This window comes from Pagrus pagrus (genome assembly GCF_965226575.1).
Source record: "Pagrus pagrus genome assembly, chromosome: 13".
NCBI classification, from domain to species: Eukaryota; Metazoa; Chordata; class Actinopteri; order Spariformes; family Sparidae; genus Pagrus; species Pagrus pagrus.
The window spans coordinates 23492938-23500579 of record NC_140197.1 but is presented as its reverse complement, the minus strand read 5'-3'; the positions used below and the strand labels follow the sequence as shown (position 1 = coordinate 23500579).

The window sequence follows — 7642 nt, the reverse complement described above, 5'->3', positions numbered from 1 at the left end:
CCCCCACCATAGGTACCCATGGAGATCTCCGGACTGAAATATTCATTCTTGTTTGCTCGCCCAGACAGTGTGGTCCTAATTGCAGCATCAGAAAGCTCCACCTCTCCCTCTCGTCTGGCTTGGCTGCAGCGGAGACAAACCTCATCTGGGAGCCTGTGTAAGTATGTGTGTGTGCGTGTGTGTGCGCGTGTGTGTGTACTTGTACATCCATCCTCCTTTTCTAGGGAGTGGAAGTGAGGTTGGTGGATTTGTGCTTGGCTCGCTCTTCCCTCATTTTCTCAGTCATTCACAAACACGATGCACAAAAAGCACATTTTCGAGGAGCGGTTCCATGTGTCAAATTCATTCATTTAATTTGCCTGCGTGTCACATTTTCCACGTATTTTCAGCTTCCCTTCATGCCTCATTCACTCTGCTTGTGTTGGAGTTGGGTTGACTATTGATCTCTCTGTCAACATGTCTGTCTGTCTGTCTGTCTGTCTGTCTGTCGGTCGGTCCACAGGGTGCGTGTGTGTGAAGCTCTGGAGTTTTTCATCAGTTCCTGTGCCAACCCAACCCGTGCCTGGCCAAGCTGAACCATCTTGTGGGATTTTTGGCTTTTAATTATAGTAAGAGAGGATTAATTATGGCAGTGGAAACAAGGGGCCATGCATTATTGATGCTATGAGTGAAGGGCTGGAGGGGGTAGAGGGTGCTAATTAAATCACTGCCCTACTGCCACGTCCTCCTCTGTCTCTGCCTCCACCATGTCTTACACCTGCTACATCTCCGACACCCCACTCCACTTTCCTCCTCGCACCCACCCACACATATACACTCCCATATATTGTCAACCTCACACACTCACACAACTCTGTTGTCATTTTTCACGCCTATCTTTGTTTTAACTCGCTGAAATCTCCAAATCAAAGTTTAAAAAGTCTCCCACTTATCAAACCATCCTTACTTCACGTATTTTCAGTGTTTCCATCGCCTTATTAAATCTCAGTCCTGCGTCAGAAGACTTTTCTCTGTCAGTTTCTCTGCGGCCTGCCACATCCTGTTGCCAGTGATTGGTATTTATTTGATGTCCCTCAGTGGTGACACGTTTTAAATTTGCTTTCATCCTAAATGAGCACCTCAGTTTCACACACACACACACACACACACACACACACACACACACACACACACACACACGTGCATGCAGTCAACAGGGGATGAGCCTTTTAAAAAGCCAAATGTAACAGAAGGCTGCCATCTAGTGGATTATGTTTATAATTATCACCGTGATCATGTCCATACAACCATTCACCAGATTTAGACTCAGTGTATGGCATGTTTTACACTTTCATCTCATTTTTAAGGACCCACATTAATCAATTTTTCTGTATTTGCCAGTGTTAGACAGCTGGCTAGTTTCCATATATATAAATTCCTTGTGAAAAGTAATGCATACAGTCTTTATTTCACAATGTCTCTCTTACTGTAAGACAAGAGGAGCTATGCAGTGATTTTAAAATGATGCAGGAGTTGCACAAGCTTTTCAGCCAGACCTCTTTCACCTAAAATACCACCAAACATTTCTTCACATGACAATTTGTTACAGTCCCACATCTGTGATATGTTTTATTGAAAGTGTACCGACAACTGTCGAGAGAGAGAAACCTTCAAATAGAAAATGAATGCATGTTTTTACTGAATTTCTTCATTGTAAAACTGTTCATTTTGAAAGGGACCCCGATAAGTTCTTCTCGTGGCATTTAGACAGAGAACTTTCTGTTCAAGCTTTAACACTGATGCTAAACTAGTACACAATTTTGATTTGCTGCTTTTTCTGTTTCAGGAAGTTTTATTTTCAAGACTCTCAAATCCTCTCCCTCTTGGTTTCTTTTCTTATATCTCTTCTCTCTTTATTCGTGTGATTCTCCCTCTAAATTCTCAGGGATTATCTCATCGTGCGCCGTGTTGTCCCAACACATTCCAGATGGATATTGGTTCCCTGGCGTCTGACGTTGCAATGATAACAAGCTGAGGAGGTAATCCCCTCTCTGTCCCTCTGTTTTTCTGTCATATTTTCATGTACAGTGCTCAGCGCACCATTTTTGGGACGTTTTTATCCACACAGGAAGAAACCCCCTTTCAATCCGACAAGTTAAACATCCACAATGCTGGAAAAGTATGCAAAACTTTATAGCACCTGGTTACAAAGTTCATTGTCATCCAAATAATAAAAAAAGTGCACACAAGAAAGACTGAAGCAGAAAAATGTGTACATCTATATGAATTAAGTAAAAAGCCATACAAATCAAAACAACAGGAAGACCAATAAAATGAGTTTGAGAAAGAAAAAACACCAGTTTTAAGAAAAAACTGAAAAGTCTTTTTTAAAGTCTGTGGTCTGACCTCTGGATGCAGGTACACAGAACAAAAAAATCAATACAATTTCTGATCATCTACGTGTCTTTTCTAAATTGTAATTACACCAACAGGACAGCAGATGGTGGACGTGCGCCCTTCATGACCAACACATGAGAGCTGCTGGCCCAGTGCAGCTCTCCCAGGTGTGTGTGACTGTAACTGTTCATGTGAGCAGGACCTGTTTATTGTGTGATGGTATGTTATATAACCGGATGGAGGGGGATGAGTGAAGAGTTAAGTGGGGTGTTGACCGACAGGCAGTGCCTCTCCGTGCCCCTCGACAGAATTACCAGGACACCTGCGATGACGGTACAAAGCCTCTCTGTGATCCTGATTAATGGAATATCTCGCCTTTTACAGTGATGTTTGTCCCTGAAATCCCTTGTGAAGGTATCAGCTTATTACTGACAGAGCACCTGGCAGGTAGAGAGAATTAGGTAGAATGAAGGAGAGGGGTTGGGAGTAGACTTTTATTGACAATATTTGTTGGATTTTTGTTTTTTTCCCTTTGTTTTTATTTATAGCACCGTGGCCTGTTTCTTTTGTTTTTGCAGCTTGAATTCATTCTGAATACATACCCAGAATGCATTTGGGCTTTACAGCAGGTCGGGTATCCTCTGCAGGGGGCCTGAGGGGCCTGTGAATTATCTTCATAACAGGGAGGTTTTTGTCAGCTCTTGCTCCACTGAATGTCACATGGTATGAGATGCCCCGTTTGGGAGATAGATTTACACAGTTTTTCCTAATCTGTCTTTGGAGCTGGCTTGGAGTGTCTCCAGTGTGTGTGTGTGTGTGTGTGTGTGTGTGTGTGTGTGTGCAGTGTACATGTCACACATTTTGTACAGCATGTCCCTGCTTTCTGCTGGAGTTATTATCACGTTTGGCGTTTCCAGGCTGCGAGGAGTGTGATCCATCTTCATGAGGTTTTTCTCTGGTTCTGCCAGCACAGTGATTTTAATGACAGGCCTGAAACAAAATAAACTCCAGACCCTCTTGTGATGGGATAACATCAGCCGCAACGCCAAATAAGTGTGTGTGGTACAATGAAACACATGACATGAGAGAGGTGAGTTTGGTGAAACAGGTGAGCCGTAGCAGATTTACCCAAAATGCCTAACCATCCCCACATGCTTCACTGTTTCACCAACTAATTTCTCTCGCGTCATGTGTTCCCCAGCACCATACACACCAATTTGGTGTCGTGGCTGGTGTGATCGCATTGCAAGATGGTCTCTAGTTTTATCTAATGTCTCGGAGTGGACAGGAATGATTGAAACTGGAACGCAGTGCCGGAGTTTCTGGCACAACTTCACCTTTTTCCATGGTGCATGGAGAAGGGAAAAAGTCTAAAGAGGTTGAAACACTTGATTAAATGGATAGATTACACAGACTGGACTATTTGGGAGCCCCCTAAACACACATTTTTATATTTTGTAAACAAATCAATTGTTTTAAATGGCACATGATCATTGTTAGCATTAATATACTGCTCACTAATTTAGTTAGGTATATATTTTAGGTTATCTATATATATTTCGGTATTCAAGCGCAATTGAAAGTCAAAGTCATGTATTTATCAGAGAAGTAGATCTGTGATTCTTTGAGATTTTTAAAAATATTTAAAATATATGTTAATCATTATTCAATGTAGACAGTTTATGTTCCTTTCTCCTTTGTCTGGGCCTCCTAGTTGCAATGATGTGATAATGCGTTTTAGCTTGTGGCCTTCGTCGGGGTCATCCAAGATGAGGTCATCGATGACAACCTCTTATGACTGAAACTGGGATTTAGTGATTCATGACTTAAAACAAATGGGGGTCAGGGGTATAATGTCGGGGGCCAACGGTCCCTTATCTACCCCCTACCCTCCTACTTCCACTGACCTTGACCAGACAACATCCTTCTTCAGACTTGTAAAGTCTTGTGACTGCATCTTGAACGGTTGTGACACCATTGTGATGACACGAGGTGTCTCAGGGACAACATTTTGCCATGATGGCACGCTCAGATGCACAAACATGCACACACACAAACTCACACACTCACAAGTTGGAAACAATACCAGCCATGTTGTCGCGACTGGTAATGAACACAGTAAAAAGCAATAAAAATAGAGGCAGGCACATGCAAACCTACAAATAGATGTCTGTAAATACACAGCAGCATCACGAGTAGAGCAAGTGACATATCAGCCTTAATTAGAGGTACAAACAAATAGAGACACCCCCAGGGGTATTCAACCCAACAAACATTGTGGGAAGGTAAGCGGTTATACAAATAACAGATCAAATTGTTACCAAATTAATTAAAATGGCACAGGAAACATTGAGATCAGCTGAGGTACAAACAGAAATGTTCTTTTCTACTCTATTTATGCGAAAATGAGTTCATGTACTGAAGAATATCAATGTGGTTTCTAATTAGAGCAATTTGTTACTTGTCAGTTTGTCAGAAATGTGGGGTAATTTTGTTCCTATGACAGGCGGCGGAGGATTTTACACTGCCTGGCTGCTCTTGACACGTCTGTGTTCGAAAATATGAAAGCTTACCTGACAATTTGTCTCTATTAATCCATACAGCACAGGAGGCTGTTTATGTTTACCATCCCAGTTTCACATTTTAATTAAGCCTAACCCATACCCAATCTATTTAATCTAACCCCACTGCTATTGTGGAGCTTTAGATGGCGAGCTGACCGGGCAGAACGACTCCCAGGAGTAAATATTGTTGGATTTTACCAAGAACAGAACGTGCTGTCTGAATTTAAAAAAAAAATCTTCTGGTGCCCTAAATCTGATTTTCTGGAGCTCTAATCCAGCCAGTATGTATCGTTCAGCACCATGCTCTGCTTTCAGTTAACCTTCAGTAAGATACAATAAATGGTTACTTGCTGTGTAACTGTAATTATTCCACATGTGGTGTTATCCTATTCAGTTTTATGTGCGTCAAACTTGGTGGCACCGTCTTCCCTGCCCAGCTGTAATAATGTGACTGATTTGATTTTAACTCTCTTTTTTTCAGTCATGCTCTTGCTTGATTTCTATTTCTTTCTAAATAAACATCGTTGTGTTTCTCTGCAGATCCTTTCCTCACTAAATCCGAAAACCAAGGCTGAAAGATGCATTTCACTTTTTGCCAAGGAATTGTGATTATTTTTGGAGATTAAATGCCTCATCTTTTATTGGAGTCTGAGATCACAGCTGATCATCTTATTTGTGTTTACTCTGCCAGCCTTGCACTTGCTTGTTTAGTCTGTGTTTGACTATTTTTATGTTCTTTCCAGTTTTATCTTGGCATGTCCTCCCAGGTTTGCTCATTGTGGTTGTGCAGCAAACTCTTTGGATACAGTGCAGCAAAAAAAAAGTTGACTAGAATAGAGTAGAAGTTAATCATCCAAACGTGGACATTTTCCCAAAACCAGCAGTACACATAAGCAATGTACTGGTCAGAATATGCCAATAAAATTGTTAGAACATATTTGGAAAGTGAAGTCTGCAGATGGCAAAAAGGATCAAGAATAACTTAAAACCAGCCAAAGATCATGTTTATAGGTGTGGTTACAGGTACAAAAGAGTTTTAGCCTCATAGATATCATATTTACAGTTGTGGCCTGCTCTGTCATGGGATTTCCTTATAAAAATAAAGATGAGTAGTCTTTTAAAATGTTTTTTTTTTTTCTAATGCCATCACTGTAAAACACTGTTTATGACTAATAATGTGCTTAAACATTTCAAATCTGCAAGTCATTCCTCTTTCAGGTTCTCTCTGTGAATATAAATGATATTCAGTCTTTAGTATTGCTCGCATTAAAAACATAATAAGTAACATTTCTGCATTAAAATGTAAATTTGTAATTTCAGTAATAATATGCACTGAAAGCACTTGTACTGATTATAGGAACATTAAAGTGCGTTTTCAGGTTTCAAAAGAGTCGTTGGCTGACCTCCAGTACATTGTTCAAACAAAGGCTGCGTTCGACATTTATTTCTTTCTACAACTCAATACAGTAAAACATGTTTATAACTGTCACCAATCTTAATTTTTACTTCATTGAAATACAGGTCATTGTTCATAGTAGTTAGCAGTTTGCTGACATTCGCTTGCTAGCCACAATAACATCGACCAAGGTTTGCAGCTGTTTGATTTGTGTTCATTAAAGAAGTGAGCAGTGTAATGTATTTTATCCTTAGCTGATAGGGGGAGTCTTCATTAGCAGCACTACTTTTGGTGTCCCCCTCAAGAATTGGTCTCGAGAAAATGTCATGTAATTCTCTCTTACAGATTTTCGCCCCTGCTTACATTATCCTTAACTTTCCAAACATGTTGTAATCCAAAGAGATGTTTGATTTGTTCAAGGTACGGGTGCATTTTATTGGGTCACTGTCGCTATGACTTCTGGGAGAGAAACAAGGCTGAACATAATGTGAAATAAACTTTAAAACATTAGCTTGTCCGCCTACACTTCTGCCTGGGTCACGAAGAGAGATTTCCATCAGCAATGGGGGTTGATTAACAATGAAGACAGCAACTACCATGACCCCAAGATATATGCATCTTTTGTTTGGATTGAGAGGCCCCTGGTGGCAGAAATTACATACTGTGCTTTAATGACTGCAGGGCTGACCTGAGACCAGCTAATCAGCTTTTTCCTGTGATGTAAATATCACAGCCCTCTATGTGTAGTGCCAAACTGCCAAAGCAAACAAATGTTCAGTATATTATGAATCTGTATGCTATGTGTTTAGATGGAGAACCCAGGCACAGGGGTGCACCTGTGCTTATTATATCTTGCTCACACACAGTACCATTAAGACTCTATGAGGCCCCCCTGATTCATAAAAAGGGCTGCAACTGACTGCCTGATTGGCCAAGCTTTTAAATAAAAAAATATTCCTCAGTTTAATTGTTTATTATCTGACAACCACTCAATCACGGGTTTCATTAAATAGTGGGATTCTGCGGCTTGTAGTGAGCTCTCAAACCGAGCCTATTACACATTCCTCACGAAGTATTGCACAATTCCTGCAAGTTATGCAAACACTGGAACGAAATCAGATGGCAGCGAGTGACTGAAACAGGTTAAAGTTCTTCAGCATCTACTTAGACAGTCTGTATTATGTCTAGCTTGTCAAACACCTAAACTGGAACCTTTCAGACTTCACGTATATGAAGAGATGCAATAATAAGTTGCCACCTGCAGGCATGTGGAGGTGGTATGTACTTCACACAGGAGTGGCTTTAC

At 40.8% G+C, this 7642-nt stretch overlaps 1 long non-coding RNA gene across 1 annotated transcript; it reads left to right on the top strand.

The window, feature by feature from the left end:
* Positions 1–5979, top strand: LOC311268191. The gene is made up of 4 exons (XR_014623943.1): positions 1–157; positions 1925–2018; positions 2472–2543; positions 5481–5979. It is a non-coding gene; the product is annotated as an uncharacterized lncRNA (long non-coding RNA).
* Positions 5980–7642: the final 1663 nt, after the last annotated feature.